A 22,722-nucleotide genomic window follows, 5' to 3' on the forward strand; every position below is an offset into this window, starting at 1 on the left:
CAAAGTTATAATTTAGATGTTTGTTTTGACTTTTAGACAAAATCTGGACAGCAAACATCCTGCTCTGTTAAGTAGCATTATCAAATGCAAATGGTTGATGATTTTTTTTTATTAGTTTGTTACTGCTTTTGAAATGCTTATCTCTGTAATTATACTGGGGAAAACATAATATTCTAAGAATGCTTAGCCTTCAAAAAATAGGGAGAGAGGGAGGAATAGAGAAGAAGGGTGTGAAGGCAAGGAGGACTGGAAGGATGTGATAGAGAGGTAGGTAGATAGATTATATATATATATATGACAAATTTAAATAGATATTGATATACTTGAAATCCAAGTGCGATTTGAATTTGTAATTATTTGATAATGCTAAATTGACTCAACAACATTCATAAATATTGATTTACCCAGAAAGTATTGCACCATTCATTACATTGTACCCAAAATAAAAATATTAGATTGTGATTAGTGAAGAAAGAAGATAGACTTTTGCAGAATGTTAAACTAAGATTTTGGTTTCAATTTTATTTTGACTTTTACTTTGTTCATACAGCTTCTATAAGCATATACATATTATTTCTGAAGAAAAAAAAGACAGATTAAGAAAGCCTAATTCTCATACTGTAGACTTTTTATTCACTACTCATATATTAATTTACAAAACACGTAAAAGTAAATGAAGCAAATTTAATTTTCAGTTTGATACCCTCGCAGACACATTTTCTGCTTAATCCTTAACAGATACTCCATGTAAATGACAATAATGATAACAACATAATTAAGAAGATACAGAACACAATAAATAAACAACAATCAGGGCATACTCGTTACTGCATAGAATTTTTCTGAAATGATTTTGATGTACCAATATCCAAGAACCAATTTTTCCCTATTTTGCAATTCCAAAGCATAAGTGTATTCTGCTTACCTAATATTAACTCTCTTATGAATTTATTGAAAATATTAAAGCTACAGTGAATTGTCTGTATATTCTTCTTATTTTCCTTTTTTTTTTTTTTAAGATTTTATTTATTTATTCATGAGAATACACAGAGAGGAGAGAGAGAGAGAGAGAGAGAGAGAGGGGCAGAGACACAGGCAGAGGGAGAAGCAGGCTCAATGCAGGAAGCCCGACGTGGGACTCGATCCCGGGTCTCCAGGATCACGCCCGGGGCTGAAGGCGGCGCTAAACCGCTGAGCCACCGGGGCTGCCCTCTTCTTATTTTCCTGAGTAGAAAAGGAATACTTATTTTTTTTTCTATTAAATTTAGAAAAGATAACCTTATTTCTTTCTACAATGAATGAAATCCTCACTTGGTGTTCCTTAAATCTTTCATACTAGGTTAAATGCTATTCTAGTCCATGAAAATCAGAAATCTCATCCTTCTTGTCTGTGAGTATGAAAACTTATAAAATCATTTGTGTTTATGCATGTTACCATAAAAAAACATAAAGTATCTAATTTCTGTATGATACCAAAACTAGATATTCATGCACATGTATGTTATGCCAAACAATACTCACTTTTGAAAATTTTCTTTTAAAAGGGGTTACACTTTAATAACACAAATTTGCAAGGCACTGCCAATAACTGTTCAAGGTCTTGTTTCCCCAATCATCAATATGATTATAACACTTAAAATAGTGGCTAATATCAGTGTAATTAAAAATAAGCTTTGAAAAGGTTTTAGGATTGTATAAGAAAATATCCACAGTATTGGATTGAATCCTCACTAGGAATGCAAGACTGTAAAAGGTAACGAACTTATAATGATTTTTTAGACTTATAATGATTTTTAAAAATATATAGTGTCTAATGTTGCACTTTCAAATATTTTTTATAATAATGTACTTTCCTAAATTCTAAAAGCTAGTGCTGTAATATTGTTTGTAATATCCTCGCATACTCACTTCATCTCTACTGCTTGTTTTTATGATTCAATTCTCATTCCAGGTATAGTTTACTTGGCATTCTTTCCCTCTTTAAAATAATTACCTCATGTCAGAGCTTTGTTTTTAAAATATATATTCCTCACAATGAACATAAATTATTTTTGCAGTAAAAAAGGAGTATATAACCAATGGTATTTATCACAATAATTAGCCATCCCATTCAATATTTTAATGCCCACAGACCAGAATCATTTTTATCCCAAAATGATATAAGTGCATTTGCTACCTGCCATTCTGTTTTTGTTTACATTTCCTCACACAACAAATCACACACTGGAAAAGCATGTTTTATATGTTAAATTTATTTTACTTCCTAATAATTAAAATTTGAGTAAATCATCATTTGTGATATAATTTAAATTAAATATTTAAGTGCTATTTCACTAGTTATTATAGTTCATTGTGTAAAGGTATTAGTATCATGCTGTTTTAAACATCACAACTTTTTAAATGGAAACATTCCTTCTCTGTTATTCTTTAGAAATTCTTGAATGTTCTTGTCCTATAATTCTTCACATGCTGTTGGTTCACCAACTGGTCCCTGTACAGAGAGGGCAAGGAGAGATGGAAGAAAGAGGCAGAGCATTCCAGATTAGCAGGTGGCAATATTAATAAGCAAAGAAACTTACTTATGGGGTTGTTTTGGTTGGTGGCAACACAAGTAGGCCTTTTTACTTACCCATAAAATCTTGAAAGTGTATATAGAGGACTTAACTGGATTCAGTCGTGTAATCAGCACAGTTGGTCTCAATGGCATCTACTTCCTCAAAGCTCCATGGTAGAGGAAGGGTTGAGGTGCCTCTGATCACTTTGGGGTGGCTCTAGGGCCAACTGGCAGTCACATCCTATTGATTGCCTCCTCCAACACATGCACATGAGTATATATTAATACACCATATATGCACCCACATATTTACATATACTGCATGTATTATTTTTAAATATAATGGCAAATAAATAAATTAGAGCATGTATCTGATATCCTGTTATGGACAGAATGTCTCTGTCTCAACTAAAACTCATGTGTTGAAACCGTAATCCTCAATATAATGGTATTTGGAGGTGGGGTTTTGGGTAATTAAAGTTCAACGATGTCAAGTGAATGGAGCGGTCATTACTGGATTAGTGCCTTTATAAGGAGATGAAGAAACCAGGGCTCTCTCTATCCCTTATGAGGAATCCACAAGAATATTGCCATCTACAAACCAGTAAGAGAATCCTTAAAAAGAATCAACTATTTGGCACTTTTATCTCTGGCTTCTCAATCTCTAGATAAACATTATCACCTTATGCTCATGACAAATGACTCAACCAATCAGGTTCTTCCTAGAAACATGGAAATGCCAGTTGAAGGTAAATATTGTAGTTCTGCAAATTGTAGCCAGTGAAAGAGCAGCAATGACTAAGGTAGTGTACTTATCAAGAGTAACATGATAGAGTAGCCTGCATTTGCTCCTGTGTCCTGAATAAGTTGCTAGGCTCCAAACGAGCTGGTGTTGACATGTATTTCCTGCAGTGTAAGAAAGGCAAATAAATAATGAATAACAATGTAGCAATAAAAAAGGATAGACCACAAAACATATAAATCAGGTATTTAAGTTATTCATTTTTTCCTTGTTATTTTCCTTAATACAATATATAGTAAAGATAGGCCTTAGGTAATTGTGTATAGTCTATCCTGAAATACATTTAGACCAATAAGCAAAGGGAAAACTATTGCAAGTGAAAAACTTCAAAAAAAAAAAAAAAACACATGACGAAACGATTACATGAACAATCAATCACATGGACTGAAAATTACTATGTTGTAGTAGGTTAAATATATGACTGTTATAATAAATACATATGAGATATATTTTCATGTACTCATTAATAGTAATTACGTCAGCAATTTTGAGATATCTTTGAGAAAAGATGAGTATTTTAGGTGATTTTAAAATGTAAGGAGTGCATCCAATTTTTATTTTACCTTTTAAGTAAGAAAACAGGAAAATTAAAAGTATGTATTAAAGGTATAAAATATGAAAATGTCAACCTCCCCTTCCCCAGAATTTCTGAGTGAAGTATATAAAAGAATAAACATGAAAGTACCTCAGCAGAATGCTTGACACATAATAGACAAATGTTATATATGTTGGATCCTTCTCTTTAGATTTGATTTTCAAGTTTTTTCATTTCCCTTATGTTTTTAGACCTTCTAAGAGTCACAAACGGGAATTAAACTCCTTAAGAGAGAAGGCAGGCTATATAAATGAGCTAAGCCATTGTGCTGATAGCTAGAAGATATGGACTGGTAAGGGCTGTGACAATTGGAGGGTTTATATCACCATTGCTGCCTTATATTACCAACGCGTGTTGTATATAACCTCATGAAAACAAGCAAATATGTATTTTTATTAAGCTCATATATTTATCTTTTTTTCAACAAATTAGTCTTAATTAAACTCCGTAAAGGATAAATCAATCTTATTTGTGGAATTAAATCAGTTTGTATGATCTGATTTTAGTAATATACTAATTTGATCATGATTATTTTTGGGTCTATGAGCTGCTTATATTACAAGTAATAGAAGGGAAGTTGAGAAGTTTTCTTGGTTATTGCTTTAACTTAAGTATTGGCTGCTCAAAGAATAATGCTATTGGCAACAGAGGATTCAGAAATAGTCAATATGACAAAATGGAAATCAAAATAATAAGATTCTACTACAAATACTTGTTACAATACTGATAATGTAATTGATTTGTTTTGATGTTCACTTTCCAGGCCTGAAAATGAAGGAATTTAATGAGAATATATTTAAGACCCATTTAAATTCTCAAGTTCTAAAGTGAAAAATTAAGCATTGAAATTGTGTCTCAAGGCGTCGGGCTCCCGGTGCATAGAGCCTGCTTCTCCCTCTGCCTGTGTCTCTGCCTCTTTCTCTCTCTCTCTCTGTTACTATCATAAATAAATAAAAATTTAAAAAAAAAGAAAAAAGAAAAAAAAAGAAATTGTGTCTCAAGATTTAAGGCTTTATACTAGTTAACTAATTAGAACCAGTTGATAGGGTTTCTGTGAGGGATAACTAAGAAACTGTCCTTAAAGGCAGTTAATATGTATTATTTTTCTTTATATTGTTAGAATTAAATATTGGCCTCCTGAAAAGGTGGTGTTTCCATATCGTTAAAAATATTTAATTCAGGGAGCTTTAAAGTTAAATTTTGCATTGCCAGAAAAAAATCAATATAGGAATTTAGGAAATCACTTCATATTTCCCTGCATGTATCACTCTGAGTAAAGATAGGAGTAAAGCATGTAGAAAGAGAAAGAATATTCTACAGAGGACATTAACTTTCCCACCAATATATTACTCATATTCAAGCTGATAACATTGTATCATGTAAAGTATTTAGCATATGAGTGAAAAAATAGAACTAAAAAAAATTATTGGCTAATTTTTCCAAATATTTTATATAGTAACTCTTAAAACAAATAAATAAAAATTATTTCTTGCCCTTTGGCAAGTACCTTACATATATATATATATACATATACAGAGTATATGTATTTTATACATGTTTAGTGTAACAGTCCTGTATGTCAATGGGGAAAATGTCTATCCCTAACGTGTCATACCAAAAATGGTATAATGATTAATGATAGAAAATGCTAGATGAATGGACATCATAAAAGCTGCCAAAACGTTGATTATTTTATCACTTACATTTTATCTTTCCTATTCTCTTGTAGGTATACATTATGAATGTAGAAAACTGTTGTTTCATTCATGAATAATTTAGGATGCATAAAATGGCTGCTGGAAAACTGAGGGAAAAAAAAGATTCAATTTTCTCTGATCTAAGTTGTACAAAGTATAAAACAAATGACTCTCAATAATGTGTTCGATGTGTGTAATCGATTGCTTTGTAGATTTTGGTGCTAACTCTGTGAATAAGCAGATTGAGGAAGTCCTCTGGCTTTACAACTTAGGAGAGTATGCATTTTGTTTTTCCTTTCTGAATTTTCCTCTTATGTTAATTAACTTCTACAGTATAGTGAATAGCATATAACTGTGTTAAGAATTGCTCTTATAGACAAGACTGATTTACATTCATCAATTTTATAACAACTTAGTATATATTATCAAAGTACTTTCATAGTTTTCTAGTTTTATTTTGCTAATTAGTGGTTCATGCGATGATATATGCGAGAAATGTACATTGACATTCTTTCTTTAGCATATGCCTAAATCTTAATATATTTAGTCAGATTAAGTAGTTGGTGGCTAAGCTTAATATGTAGTTCACAACAAAGATGGATAAAACCATTGAATCCCTTTCCCAAAATTTATGTTTTTGTGTCTCCCATAAAAAAAAGGGATATGACTAAAAGGAGTTTTATATTAACTTATTAATTACTTAATGAGTGTAATTTTAATGAAACGTTTCATAAAAATATCAATATCATAAAACTTAAACCTCCGATTTTAGTAACAGTGGCTTACTGCTGAAGATCAACCTCTCTACTGAGGGCACCAAAAAATTATGAATAAAATAGTAATTGCATTACAAACATCAAAGTGTTAACCACATAGTAAGGGGTTAAGAGACCATATTTTTATTTTTTTTTATTTTTATTTTTTTTTATTTTTTATTTTTTGAGACCATATTTTTAAAGAAGACAAGAAGCTATACATATATGTCAATACTTGAAGTAGTTTTTGTATTAAGACATTTTTCAATTCAGAAAATACACAGAATATTGAGCTTCAGCTTTTATAGTAGAGAGAAATCGGAACATCAGAGTATAAAGCCTGCTTAGCTAAAGTAAAGAGTCTAATCTATTTGTGTCTTACTCTGGGATCTCTTATGGCTTTTCCTTCTGATTGAGGATAAAACAGGTAAAATTACACTCTTGTGGATCTTCAGCTTGGTTCTACTTCAAGTCTAGATTTTGGATTGGACTGTCCTTGTTTCCTAGTATCCCTGCCCTTCAAGTATCTGGCACACAATTAAAGAAAGCATATTCTTGGGACACCTTGGTGGGTCAGTGGTTAAGCATCTGCCTTCTGCTCAGGGCATGATCCTGGAGTCCTGGGATCGAATTCCACATCAGGCACCCTGATTGGAGCCTGCTTCTCCCTCTGACTATGTCTCTGCCTCTCTCTCTCTCAATGTCTCTCATGAATAAATAAATAAAATCTTTTTTTTTTTTAAAGCATATTCTCAAGAAGTAAATATCATCCTAGGTCTAAAATTGTTACTACAAATAAAGTTTAAAATACTTTATCAGGGACACATTCAATGGAAACCAGACATATAAGAATTAAATACCATGCCTGAGAAAGAGAAACAGCAGACAATAGAAGGAGATTAAAAAAAAAAAAAAAGACATTTTTAAATGACAAAGTGTTGGCCTATTAAAAACAAAAACAAAAACTACTACAAGCATGGAAAATCTCTCAGATAAAGAGACTATAAAGTCACATATTAGATTTTTAAAGGAACCAAAGAGGATTTTTGGCACTAAAAAATCCAATAACAAAAATATTAGACTTAATTTGGGAGTTTGATAACATATTAGATATAACTAAACAGAGAAAGTGAACAACTTTGAAGTTTGAATAAATTTTCCAGAATTTTATAAGGAGTGATAAAAAAGATATCAAAAACAGAGGAGGAAGTAAAATACATGAAATAGGAATATCTTATATATGTTTAATCTGAGTCCCAGTAGGAGAAAAAAGAGAATAGTAAAAAGCAATATTTTAAAAGTTAATGAATAAGATTTTTTTCAAAATGAAAAATATCAATCGGAAAATTCTACAATACTATAGAATCATGAGCAAGATAAATAAAAAGAAATTACCACTAGATACATCATAATGAAGCTACAGAAACCAAAAAATGCAGGAAATACTGAGCGCCAGATAAAATGTAAGACTTCCTTTAAAGGAATGAAAGAGGGGATCCCTGGGTGGCTCAGTGGTTTAGTGCCTGTCTTTGGCCCAGGGCATGATCCTGGAGTCCTGGGATCAAGTCCCATTTCGGGTCCCCTGCATGGAGCCTTCTTCTCCCTCTACCTGTGTCTCTGCCTCTCTCTGTCTGTCTGTCTTTCATAAATGAATAAATCAAAAACAATCTTTAAAGGAGTGAAAGATTGTAACTAATTTTCCAAAACCAAAATTGTCTACCTAAGATAATAAAATCACCAATGCACCAGAGAAAACTGACTGTATTCTGTTATTCTATAATCCACATGCAGAAAATGAAAGACAGAAAGTCATAATCAACTGTGTGTCAATAAATCTGCTCATTGTGAAAAATTTGGAAAATTTCTAAGAAAAACATAAATTACTAAACCTAAACCAATGATAATTACCAACATAATTATTATTTCCTTTTCTTTTTATGTCTTCCTGTACTTCTATCCTGTCATCTGAAGAATACACTATAATACTTTTTTTTAGTAGCCCTTTTAGTTAATTCTAATAACAGATTCTTTCAAGTTTGGTCTAAATATATCTACATCTAACTTATAGTTTGAAAGATATTTTAAAAAAAAAATAATTTCATTGACTATATAGCATTGGATGTGACAAGTATTGTTGCTTTGTTCCTATAGTAAAAGATGTAAAGTAATATCTATCCATTTTTTGTTGTTGAAAATATCAGCTTTATTGTTGCTCCTTTGGAAAAAAATGCATATAATAACCAGAAACTCCTTTTCTTTAAAATTTTTAAAATTTATTTATTCATGACAGGGAGAGAGACAGAAATAGGTAGAGGAAGAAGCAGGCTCCATGCAGGGAGCCGGATAGAGAACTCGATCTCTGGACTCTGGGATCACGCCCTGAGCTGAAGGCAGATGCTCAATGGCTGAGCTACCCAGGTGTAGAGACTCTTTTTTTTTTTTTTTCTTTTTTTTGTAATTCCTCATGTATAGTATATTTACTTAATTAGAACCGGGTGGGAAATTTGATCATTATTTCAAATTACTTATACTCACTTTTGGTAAAATCAAATAATCTTGCTCTTTAGCCTTTTTAGGTTTTTCAATGCCTCCCAGTATGACTAGAATGATCTTTCTACTCTACTGATGGTATGCTTAACCATATGACTTGCTTTATTCCATTGGGTGGAATGAGCAGATGCCAAGTGTGCCAGGGCTTAGGTAAGGAAATTGACATGTCTTTTAAAGATATTATAATAAGATAAGACAATACACACCTTCATACTTTCCATACAATACAGATAAAGATATAGATACAGAAATATAGGGAATATGGATATTTAATCTATAATTTATATATGTGATTATATTATATATGTTGTATATTTTTTTTATTTACTCAAATGTTTGCCATTTCTTTTCCTTTTTATTTCTCCCTCCAGATCCTGGTTTTCATGTAATGCAGTTGAATTTGTTTTAATTTTCCCTTCCTAAAAATAAATAAATAAATAAATTTTCCCTTCCTTCAGTTGAATTTGTTTTAATTCATGTCTGCTGATGAATTATCCACATTCTTTAAAATTTGAAAGTGCTTTTCACTTTCTTTCATTTTTAAACAATGATTTTGTTGTATATTGATTCCAGGCATTGAGTCATATTTTTAAGGTATTTAAGTAGGTCATTCTGGTTTCTACTGGTTTCTAATCTCCAAGGTTTCTAATTAGAAGTCAGTCATTCATCAAATTGTTTTTCCTTGCATAAAATATATAGTTTTATTATTGTTGTTGCCTTGATCTTGTTCCTTTCAGAGCTATGTTTTTGTTTTTTTCAAAAATATTATAGTGACATGACTAGGTTTGATTTCTTTGTACTATCCTAATTCATATTTGATCATTTTCTTAGATCTGTGAATTAATCTTTTTACCAAATTTCAGAATAAAACTTGGCAATATTGTTTATTCTTCTTCCATATTAACTCTTCTTTCTGGGGGAGTCCAATTTCAAGTGCATTGGTTCACTTAATATTTTCCCAGAAGTCTCTGAGCATTCTTAACATTTTCTCTATTTTTCCTCTTTGGTATTTAAATCAAGCAATTTCCATTAATTTAATTGCATATTCACTGTTTACTTAACTTGCTATTTAAAATATTTTATTGAAGATTTTTCGCAAGTTTTTAATTTCAGGATTATAATATCTATTCTTTAGTAACTGATTTTCTTAAAACAATTTTTTTTGTTTGTTTACTAATTAAGACTACTTTCACTTTAGGTTCATTGAACATATTTTCTTTAAGTTCTTTGCACACATTTATAACAACTGCTTTGAAATGCTAATGTCGATACCTCAAGTTTTATGGTGTCACTTTATATTGACTTCTTAGTCTCTGATCACGAATTACACTAACTGATTCTTGAAAACTGGCATGTTGATTTTTGATATTCCATATTCAGTTAATGGGAGCAGCTTGGGAGAAGCATCACTTCCATTTGAATACAGTGATAGATCCTAAAGAGCAGCACATAGGAACTCTGAAGTATGTCTCTTGTTGAGATGTTACACTGTACAGGATTCTATGACTATAAATCAGACTTTCCACACTCTTTATATTGGTGGTGCAGATTAAGACTCTATGGGTAGGAAAGACATAACCATATATAGAAATGATATAGGGATCCCTGGGTGGCGCAGCGGTTTAGCGCCTGCCTTTGGCCCAGGGCGCGATCCTGGAGACCCGGGATCGAATCCCACATCAGGTTCCCAGTGCATGGAGCCTGCTTCTCCCTCTGTCTGTGTCTCTGCCTCTCTCTCTCTCTCTCTCTCTCTGTGACTATCATAAAAAAAAAAAAAAAAAAAAAAAAGAAATGATATATATCCTTATGAGAGTAAATAAATGAGCTTTCCAGGAAATATGGGGCACAATATGGTATATTTGTCATCAAGTGACCAGATAGTTCAAGTAAAAAATAATGCAATATTGTCTTTTCTAGTGGCCTCTGTTGTTGTATGTGATTTCGGATGCAAAGTTGGCTAGATAGTCCTGGATAAATGGGAGTGAATGTTATTGGAAAAACATGCATTGTCTCTGCTACCATGGTGACTGTTCACCTAATCGTCATGCCAATGCATTCTCTACATGGAAAGTGTGGGGTCAAGGAAGTGAGCAAAGCATTGCTACTCTATTCAAACAACTATTTTCAGCCTTCTGCACCTCAATTTTTGCCTTTTTGGTTGCACATTTTACGCAATGCCCTGGTTGGCTGCTTCTCTCTTTTCCTCCTAAGGATACAATAATCTATTAGCTATTTCCACAACTATTTGGGGATTAAGGTTCCTTGGGTTCCCCACTGACTTTGATGATTGCTAAAGTAATTGTTTTCTCATTTGTGGTGGCTAAACTTTGGCGCCAGGCCATTCCTTTGGTTATACATTAGTCTCATGGATATTAATGAGTTCAGCTCTGTGACTATCTGTCATTATTATCTCTGGTCTGCAGAAGAGAACCAACACTCACATTTTTTGATGCTGGTTCCCTTTTTACTAGTGCATTCATGAGGGGTTTGGTAAATAGTATGTCTCCTGAGCTCCACTATGAAACATAGTTAGGGAATCAGCTGAGCTGGGGAAGAGAGCTGAGAGTCAGGTGTCAAGTAGCCAATTAGAACAACAGGCAAAAAAATAAATAAATAAAAGAACTATGCCTCTAATCACTTATTCTGATGGTCTAAGCAAGAGTCTACTACTTCCCCTATTCATTTCGATTTCCCCATGAATGGTGCACCAGTTGAGGATCCGGTACATCAGCACAGAGTGGAAAGTCCTCTCATTGTTGAGGAAGCCCTAACACTTTTATGGGCTCCAGCATTGGCAGGGAGGGTAGGAAGAAAGAGTAGAATAGAGAGTATCTATCTTGGGAATGGAGAGTACTGGCGGAGACTTCTAAATGGAGACATCTTTTTGGCTTGGAATGCTGGTCTGCATACAGTTTAGCAAGTTTTAGCAATAACCAGCAATAACCAAAATCTGCTAACCTGGTAAGAATTACTTCCTCAGCTCCATCTTTTTTGAATCATCACACCAAGAAGGGTGTTCTTCCTATCAGTATGTTTTCTAAGTGAAATCAGCAACAGGGCTATGCTCAACATACCACTCACCATGGTATGTGTGAGTCAATCCCATGGTAGTGTGTGAGTCAATCCCAAGGCCCCATATGAATTTCAGGCCACTCCTTGTATCACACTTTTTAGATATTCTGAGAAGCTGAGAGAACAGATTCAATTGTTCACAAGATTTATTGTCAAAATCTTATAAAAGAAAAATGGAAAGGAATAGATGAGATATGCATTAGAAGCATTCAGAACACACGCGAGTCTGACATTATGAAAGTAAATGTGGAAAGAAAGAGGATTGTGTACTAAGGGTCTCAGATGTAAGGTACAGACCTCAGTTTGTTTAGGTCAGGCTGATGAGGAATCTTTAAGGCAAAGATAACCGTCAGAGGAGGTCCACCTTGCAGATATAAGCCTCTATTAGTGCCCTCACCATGTTCATATGTTAACTGGAAGCAGTCTAGGCGGGAAAAATGGCATCTGTATGATTCAGTGGTGTATCTTGCAGGATGGGCTTTCAAATTATTTTTCTCCGAGTAATAGACTTGAAATGCATATGTTCATAGCCACCACAACTGGACATTGCAGTAAATGTTAATATAGTGTAGTGACTCTGCATTCCATTTTATTCTTTTCTTTGTTGTTGATTTTTATGTCTATTAAATATATTCCTTAGACTTGCACTACAAAATATAGCTTTCATAAAGTGTGCATCAATTGATGTATTTGTTCAGTTCTTTCAGCTTCTGAAGGCTGATATTTTGGACTGCTCCTTGAGAGTCTTGTCAATGACATTTTAGTTAGCAGTCAGTCAGGAATATAGGCTGAGCTTATTTTTACATTTTATAGGTCAATACTTCTGCATTTATCTTGCTTCTGGTGTTCACCTCTTTCCTAAATTTCTAGCTGATCTGTTAGCCCAAAGCTCAATGCTATGACCTCTTAAGCTACAAAAGTCTCAACATGATGCTGCCCAAGATTAGTTCAGGTTAGGGGATTGGATTCATTAAAAAAAAAAATTCACAAAACTCATCTGGTGCACTGTTGCCTTCCTGAGTAGACTCCTCACATACTGGTCACTTGTTTGCAAAGTTCCCAAGCATTTTGCTCCATGCATTCATACTTTAACAGGTAGCACTGATTTGGGCAAAGTTAATTCCCAGAATTGGAATTTTATTCTTCCTACAGTTCTCTTTCTATATTTCTTGCAAATTTAAGCCAGTAAATTTGTAGTCTTGTGGCAATAGTGCTGATAAATAGGAAAGAACCATCAACAAAAACAAACAAAAAATTTGGAGATTAAACAAAACAACAAATCCAGAAACTGTCATTTCATGCCTACATTATAGCTTTACCTTTGCAAGGGTAAATTTTTGTTACACTACTACCTGTTTTTAATCTTTCCAATGCTTTTAAAAAATAATATTTCAATACTTGACATTTGTCACATGTGAGAAGTTTTAAACGATTATGTTCCCAACTACTATTGGTAGCCCAACTGGGAGAAAAGATGAATAGTTGACAAAGTATAAATAGCTCAAAAATACTAATTATAAAAAAAGATAACTAAGCAAATAGACAAGTGTAACAAGTGAGCAAATACTTAGAGACTAGGATAACTCAAAGGCCACCAGTCTATGAAAACTTGATTAATATAATCAACAATGAGAAAGTACAAATTAAAATAATTTTAACCTTTATTATACTCATTAACTTAGGAAAAAGAACTCTAAAATATCTGACAATGTTGGACATTGCAATAGCAGAGAGAGAAATTGCTATCAGAATCTAATGGGTAAGAATGTCACGATTTACTTTGGGACAATACTTAACTCTAGCAAAAATGGTAATAGAATTAGGGAGATGTAAATAGAGATCTTCTAGCACCCCTAATTTAAAAAAAAATTATGAGAGAGAAAGAAAGAGAGAAATAAGAGCAGAGGAAGAGGAGCAAGCAGAGCTTGATCTCAGAACCCTAAGATCATGACTTAAGCCAAAACCAAGAGTTGGTCACTTAACTCACTGAGCCACGCAGATGCCCCCCACCTCTAAATTTTATAGTATTAGATTTTGAAAAAAAATATAAGGAGAAAATATGAAAAAATATTTACTTTTGTTGGATCTTTGTTGTAGTTTTGTTTACTGTGCTTTTATTGTAAAAATAGGTTTTTTTTTTAATTTTTTATTTATTTATGATAGTCACAGAGAGAGAGAGAGAGGCAGAGACACAGGCAGAGGGAGAAGCAGGCTCCATGCACCGGGAGCCCGATGTGGGATTCGATCCCGGGTCTCCAGGATCGTGCCCTGGGCCAAAGGCAGGCACCAAACCGCTGCGCCACCCAGGGATCCCTGTAAAAATAGGTTTTGTAGTTGATCTAAAAGGTTACTGTCTTAATCCTGGAGAGACTGATTCCAGCTGATTCCAGGGTGCAGAGCTCAGTAATAGACTAGACTGTACTAGGTAAGAAAATTTGATGATGATAAGTAAATTCATGTTTATATCAGAATATAATACCAATTGGCTACAATGGTTATGTTGTAGTTTCCATTTTTAGTGCTCCTCATTTAGATGAGGAATTTCTATCATGCATGAATGGATTCCATTCAGGAATTCTCCATATCTTTTATGAACTTCTATGGAAACAGTTAATCTTCCCAATGGCCTAATACGATTATCACTCACTCAGATAGTTTTGATAGGATTAACACTAAATTTTGACTAACTTCTTCATGTTTCACAATCCTCTCAGTCTTTCTTGCTCTTTTTCATTGTGGAATCTCCATGAATGATTCTTCCCAAATTGGCCCTGCTTTTTATAATAAATCCTAGAATACATTCAACTCAACAAGATGTTTTAAGTAAATACTAATCAACCAAATCTAATTCAACAACAACAACAAAAACAAGAACAAAATATTATGGAATATCACCCTCTGCTTCAGGGCTCCAGAAGAAGCTCCATCATTGCTCAGCTTGGTGCAGACATCTAACTCTGGAAAGTCATTAGAAATTTAGTTTTAGTTTCCTGGGATGCCTGAGGGGCTTAGCGGTTGAGCATCTGCCTTTGGCTCAGGTCATGACCTGGGGTCCTGGCATTGTGTCCCGCATCAGGCTTCCTGCACGGAGCCTGCTTCTCCCTCTGCCTATGTCTCTGCCTCTCTCTGTGTGTCTCTCATGAATAAATAAAATCTTAAAAAAAAAAAAGAAATAAATTTAGTTTTAGTTTTCTAATATATAAGTGGATGTGTCTTGTCAAAATAATTGTTAGTAATTTTGAAATGACATTTGAACCATTTTCAGGATGTAAAAATTGATTGCAAAACTATTACTTACTTGACATCATGCTTTTACTTTTATACATTTTAAAATTACGTTTTTCTCCTAATATTTCAATGATAAAATATTGAGTTCCCATAATACTATTAATCTCTTTAGGAGTGCTCCCAGTGTAAAGGTACTTAAAACCAAAAATGGCATAGTGATTGAGAGGAAAAAGAAGTCATATGTAATGTATTTTGTAATTCCCAAGTCAAACTTAAATATCAAATGAAATTAAATTGATTATGATAAATTGACAGTATTGAAACAGGAGGAAGTGTTATGAAAAGCGGTAAAGTTAATGAATGATCTTAAGGCAATTAATTTGACATAAGGTAACAATGTAGTCCTTAAAAATGACGAGTGATTATTTTATAAAAGGAAAGAGGATTTGGAGATATAGAAAAGTAGAAGCATTATATTTTTCTTTAGTCATATATGATATAATCATTATGGAAGAAGTTATTTTATATGTTACATAATTCTTTTTTTTTCTGGAAAATTTTATTTGGTAACCCTTTATTCTGATATAAATTCAAGTTCATGGAATGTGAGAATACTGTAAGAATTTTCTATGTATCCTTTAACTATATTCATTAATAAGTTCCATTTCACCAGCTGCTTGTCTCAGTTGTGTCTATCTTCTTCTCGTCTCTTTTCTGTCTCTCTCATTGTAGTTATAATTTTAATTTCCCTAATGATTATTAATGTTTAGCATCTTTCAAGCACTTATTTGCAATATGTCTTTTTTGTAAAGAATTCAAATATTTTACCTGTTATTTATTGGGTTACTTGTTTTCTTATCATTGAGTTTTGATATGTCTTTGTATATTCTTGATATGAGTTCTTTTACCTAATATGCAATTGCCAATATTTTCTCCCAATCTGTTCCTTATCTTTTCATTCATTTATTGGTGTCTTTGAAGTAGCATTTAAAAAAAAAATCCAATGATATATTGCTTGGGGCATCCTAACCCATGGATATAAATATTATTTTCCTATGTATTCTTCTAGATTTTATAATTAGTACTTGTGAAATTTTTTATCATAACTTTGTTTCATGTTACTAAAATATGAAGGTAAAATTTATTCAATATGTAATTTGACTAACAGTGTACTAGTGACATATTTATTTCAAAAAGTTGTGTGCCATGAATTTAATGAAGTTAATATACATAAAACTTTTAGAGTAGAGCCTGGTTTGTAATTGGCACAAAGTATCATACTATGAGATTAAAAGTGTTAATATACTAAACTGCTTTAATAAAGACATGATGCATAGTAAGTATATAATAAGAACATATTAAGGAGAATGTTAAAACATACCAATATACAATAATCACTTTTCAAATTTGTTTTTTATGTTATTATCCTTCTTTCAAATTTGTAAATTTAGGATCTTATTAGTGGTAATGGAATTTATGAATCTTTTAACAAATAGAAAGCTTATAGCAGAAAAACAATTGGCTAGTTTAGTAATATAAGAAAATTAACAGTAAAATCATTGGTACCACAGCAAAACTGGCAAATTGTTGACTATAATTTTTTAAAGAATTTATGTAAAGACCCCTATCTAATGTTCTTAGGCTTTATATATTTGACTGGATAAAGTATTTACATTTTCTATATTTTATACCTGGATTTTATTTAATAATTTATTGTAGTTTGCTATAAAAATGCACTCTTGGGGGATGGCTGGGTGGCTCAGCGATTGAGTGTCTGCCTTTGGCTCAGGGTGTCATCCTGGGGTCCCAGAATGGAGTCCCACACTGGCCTTCTTGCATGGAGCCTGCTTCTTCCTCTGCCTGTGTCTCTGCTTCTCTCTCTGTGTCTCTCATGAATAAATGATTAAAATTAAAAAAAAAAAAAAAAAAAAAACAACACTCTTGGGCACCTGGGTGGCTCCGTGGTTGAGCGTCTGCCTTGGGCTCAGGTCGTGATCTCAGAGTCCTGGGATCAAGTCCTACAACAGGATCCTCACAGGGAGCCTGCTTCCCCCTCTGCCTGTGTCTCTGCCTCTCTCTCTTTCTCTCTCTCTCTGTGTCTCTCATGAATAAAGAAATCTTTAAAAAAAGAAATAAAACTGTCAAGCAAGAAAGAGATTGATTTCTAACTTTATATCTAAGCTGTCAGTATTTTTATCACATATTCACTCTATTCATATCAGACTAAATGATATTAAAAATAAAAAAAGTACTTAGTAGCTAAGATCTTTGATATGATTTTCATAAGCAGCTATTTTAATTAGGTCTTTTAAACTGTATGGAAGCCTAGTGTAGCTTTCTCTGTTTAAGTTAGATGGCCAAGTGAACAATTTATTCACTCTGAGTGAATAAATGGGACTTTGGGAATATGTCTATGTGTGTGTTTTTATATTATTAATATCAGTATATTTTGAAGTATTTTCTGATAAGTGTGAATGCAAAATCTACCACCACAGACACAAATGTAGAGTAAATATTTGTTCATTATATATTTGGTTTCCATTATTGTCCATCATATTTTTCAATTTTATCTTGTTTAAATTATTTACTTATTATGTAACAATCCTCATGATGAATCACAAATGCCCAAATGTAAGAGTCACACATTCAGTTCTCATTAGAAAATGATGCATAATTATAATGCCTTTTTTATTCATATGCACACATACCAAAAACCCTAATGACTGATACTTTTACATGAAGATCTATGGAAAATTGTCTTCTAGGCCAAGGATTTTTTTAAATATGTCTTTTTTAACAAAAGTAAATGTAATATCTTATTTTAGATCTTTGAAAAAAATTAGTGAGACCTTTAGAGAAATGTGAATAGAGTCTATATGGGAGATTATGGGACTGTATTGGTATCAGTTTTGGATTTTGATAATTATTCTATGGTTTTATAATACTTTGCTGTTTTTAAAATCTATATACTACAGTATTTATAGTATAGTTTACATATATAAACACATACGTATATACATATGTTAATATTAATGCTAAAAAAGGAGGAGAAAGCTATAATTAAGTAAATATCATACATCAATGGCAAAGTTGTGTATAATACTTATTCAGAAACCATTTTTGTAACATTTAAAAATATGACTTAAAAAAAAGGTTTTATTTATTCATTCATGAGAGACAGAGAGAGAGAAAGGCAGAGACACAGGCAGAGGAAGAAGCAGGCTCCCTGTGGGAAGCCAAATGAGGGACTTGATCCCAGAACGCAGGATCACGACCTGAGGCAAAGGAAGACACTCAACCACTGAGCCACCCAGATGCCCCTAAGAATATGATTTTTAAAAATGTGACTTTTTCAACACCAAAATATTTTGTAATAGAGACTAATTCAGTGCTATAATTTTAAAAGAATATATTTTATAAAATGTTTCATGTTTTTAAAAATTAAATAGTAACAATCATGTAAACTTCCTCATAAGATTCCATAGCAATGTAAGAAACCAAATCAATATACTTGTCGATGAAAATGAGATGTATATCCTATATTCAATAAAAATCTTAAGCAATTAAGTTGCCTTTTATAATCTTCATATGTTCAATCCCCTAACTAACCTTTTCATTATCTCTAGTGTTAGCTGATTTTAGATTTATGTATCATTTGATGTGCTTACCCTATACCAAATGCTCTCTGACAAATTATTTACAAATGTCAATGTTCCAATTTAAATCAGGGGATGTTTTAATATAAGTCAGATTTACTTTTCATTTATTTCCCCTTGTGTCTCTATATTCTTACTACAAGTATCGGATTAAAAGTTTTTTTAAAATATAGCAATCTATGAGATATTGATTAAACTAATGAAGTAGTCTGTTGAAAGCACATCATCCATAATTAGCTATATCAATTTAATTAAACTCACTTAGATTTTCCTATTTATGTTTTTCTGTGCTTTTCACATAGGACACTTAAGCAAAAATAGTAAAAGCCTTAGATAGTCATGTAAAAAGAAACCTCAAATCCTGAATTAATTGAAACTTGTAACTTGATTTGTACCCCAATCCATAATATTTGATTTTGGGACAAGAGATGATTTTGTCATTAAAAAAGGGAGAGCATTTCTATATTTTACTGATTTATTTTGCAAGGGATTAATCGAATTTGCCACCTTTTTTCCCGGTAGGTTCACTTATCCTCAAAATCCCTAATGTCAGACTGACAAGTATTCCTGGAAGAAATTAACCAATGATATCATCACACTTAGGAAGGACTTCTTTCTCTGGAATCTTAATTTATTGTTGTTTCCATACCTCTCAAATGTAATTAAAATTGTGATTTTTGTAATTTATCTGATATTTCTGTGTAACAACAGGATCATTACCTTGTTTCTGCCCACTGTATCCTTTCTAGATAGAAAGTCTAAATATATTTAATGTATATCTGAAATTAATCTTTGTTATTTATCATTATACTATACTCTTTTGCTGAATTTTATCTAGCATCCCCATTTGCTTGATAATCGTTTTTCTTCACAATTATTTAAGGCTTAATCAAAAGATCACTAGCTGTATTTTGATGAAAGGCAAATATACATTTCCCAGAAAATGCAATGACCTTGGAACAATTCAACTTTGTATTGTACCCCTTTGAATTATATATTATTTTGTGTATGTTTTAATTATTTCTGTATGTTAAATTATTACTGTTACCTTAATATCATCAATATTCATTTACATTTACTTAAATATCTGTCTTGCTTTGCTCCTGAAGAATTATCTGTGTCTGCTTTCTATTTATTTTCCTCCTGTCTCATTACATCTTACTCTAAACAACCTTATGCTTGTTGTAAAAAATGATCAAGGACTCATTAAACAGACTTCTTATGTCCTAATTCCAACTATTTGGTGCCATCTGACTTTTTAGCCATCTTATAATTAGAGTTTCTACACCATAACTGTCTCATCTTCTAATGAGTGTTATAAAAAGATATGTGCCTTATTTCTCATTCCAATGATTAAATGAGTTAATATATTTAATGTTCTTAGAGCAGCACCTGCACATTTTAGGTGCACATATTATGCTTGTGCTATTTTTATCACCCCCAATGAAACAGTTCCTGCTTAGGACAACAGTACTAAACAAGAAATACATCTATCAATAGATGTATCAATCTTTTTTGGCAGGATTTAACATTATGGTTGCTGCATCATTTTTAATATATATGTTTTTAAGCATTTCTCACCCATTTTCTCTTCTTCTTTCATTGTTACTTCCATGTTTCTTTTACAGAATTATTCTCTTTTCCCCAACACTGAATGAACTCCTAGGGATTCTGTCTTTGTCTTCTTAATTATGTTGTCTAAGAAACATATTTGCTTAAACAATTATATTTATGCCCACATGTATAATTTACTGTCTGTATACAAATATTTCACTAACATTTATATTTCCAAAATATCTCACTTCTGTGCCAGACATATATATCCAAATGCCTATGGATATATATGCTTCTCTCCTTTGAGATCTCAAAAGTATAACAAATATCAAAGGGTCCTCTCCTCACAAAAATAAAGTTAGTTTTCTTTCAGATATCTTAGCAACAATATAATTCAGTTATGTAATCATAACAAATTGATGACATATGTAATTTACCCTCACTCCCCATATCTAATTTATCACCAGGTCCTCTCAGTGGAAACTTCTTATTATGTCTAAAATAATGCAGGTTTCTCTGGATCCCTGAACTCTTCTCTACCCCAATAGAAATCTATATTCCCCATACCCATTTACAATGATAGCCTCTAGATATTATTTATTGTCCTTCTTGTATCCCATCAATCTAATGTCCAAAGGCAAGAGTCATTAATTTAAATAAATACATGACAATTACTATAATTCATATTTTTAGTAACTTCCTACTGTTCTGTTGACAAATGAATAATTAAAAAATTAACATGCCTTTATATTTTGGTACCTGTTTCTATCCATCTTCTCCTTGTAACAAACACTCTTTGTTCTCACCATTCCAACTATATTACCCATATAGTTCCTATAGAGGGTCATGCTCTTTCCTATCACAGAGTCCTTGCACATGTTGCCCTGTTCTGTGTAGAAGTCTCTACTTTTGCCAAATTTAAGGCCACTACTACTTGAGATTAAAATTATTTTTACTTCATTAGAAAAGGCTTTCCATTAACACTTGACTAGATCAAATTATCTTGCTGTAAAACTTCCTGTTACACAAACTGACCTCTTTTTAGCACTTATTGTAGTTTGAAGTATGCATGGCTTGGCTGATTATTTTCATATTTTTCTGTGTATTTCATGGAGATAAGAAAGACATCTGTTGGAACTCCTTGGTGACTCAGCGATTGAGCATCTGCCTTCAGCTCAAGGCGTGATCTCAGAGTCCTGGGATTGAGTCCCACATTGGGCTCCTCGTAGGGAGCCTGCATCTACCTCTGCCTCTCTCATGAATAAATAAATTTTAAAAATAAATAAATAAATCATTAAAAAAAGACATCTGTTTTTTCATCTTTGTTTTTCACTTCCTAGTATTAAAAAGGGCTCATGAAATTTATTGCATACTGAATACGTATTTTTAGATCAATTAAGAAGTCTAGAGTAAGATTCATCAAGTTACAAGTGAGAGAGAAGACCAGAGTTGAATATATCACCACAGAGCAGAAGGCAAAGAGTATACTGACAGTTCACAAAATATTGGAAGAAGATGGATCCACAAAGGATATTTCATAAGCCATGATAAAGAAAAAAGTGTAAAAGATGGAGTGATTACATCAATATAGTAGAGGATTTTAAAGAATCAGTGAGTACAATATCCAGTGATCCTGAGAAATCAAGAGATATGTAGAATATTTTCAACTGAATTAAAATATAAATATAAAAATAATTGGACTTTAAAAATATTTTATTTATTTATTCATGAGAGACACAGAGAGAAAGGCAGAGACATAGGCAGAAGGAGAAGCAAGCTCCCTGTGTGGATCCCGATATGGGACTCAATTCCAGACCCCAGGATCAGGACCTGAGCCAAAGGCAGACACTCAACCAATGCGCCACCCAGGTGCTCTATTTGGCCAACTTAATCAGAGCATTATGCAATGCTGTTTTGTGAATAATATTATATGGGTTTAATTAATAAGTAAGAGATGATAAGGGAAATATATGCTCCTAATTAATAATATTATCAGTGAAGAGAGATTATATACAATCTAAATGAAAAGGAGAATTTTACTAGTGCTATTTGAAATGTTCTATATTTATATCAAATAAAAGGAATATAACTAATGATGAGGCTGAAGTTAATGGAGGAAGACTGATTCAAAAACCTAGACCTTAACGAGAGAAGAGTAATCACAAACTAAACACCAGGTACATGTATGTGAATATAAAAACAGGTGCTTTTTAAAAACTAAAACAAAACAACAAAAATTATATGATGACGGAATTGGTT

Source organism: Canis lupus, chromosome 13, assembly GCF_011100685.1.
Source record: "Canis lupus familiaris isolate Mischka breed German Shepherd chromosome 13, alternate assembly UU_Cfam_GSD_1.0, whole genome shotgun sequence".
NCBI classification, from domain to species: Eukaryota; Metazoa; Chordata; class Mammalia; order Carnivora; family Canidae; genus Canis; species Canis lupus.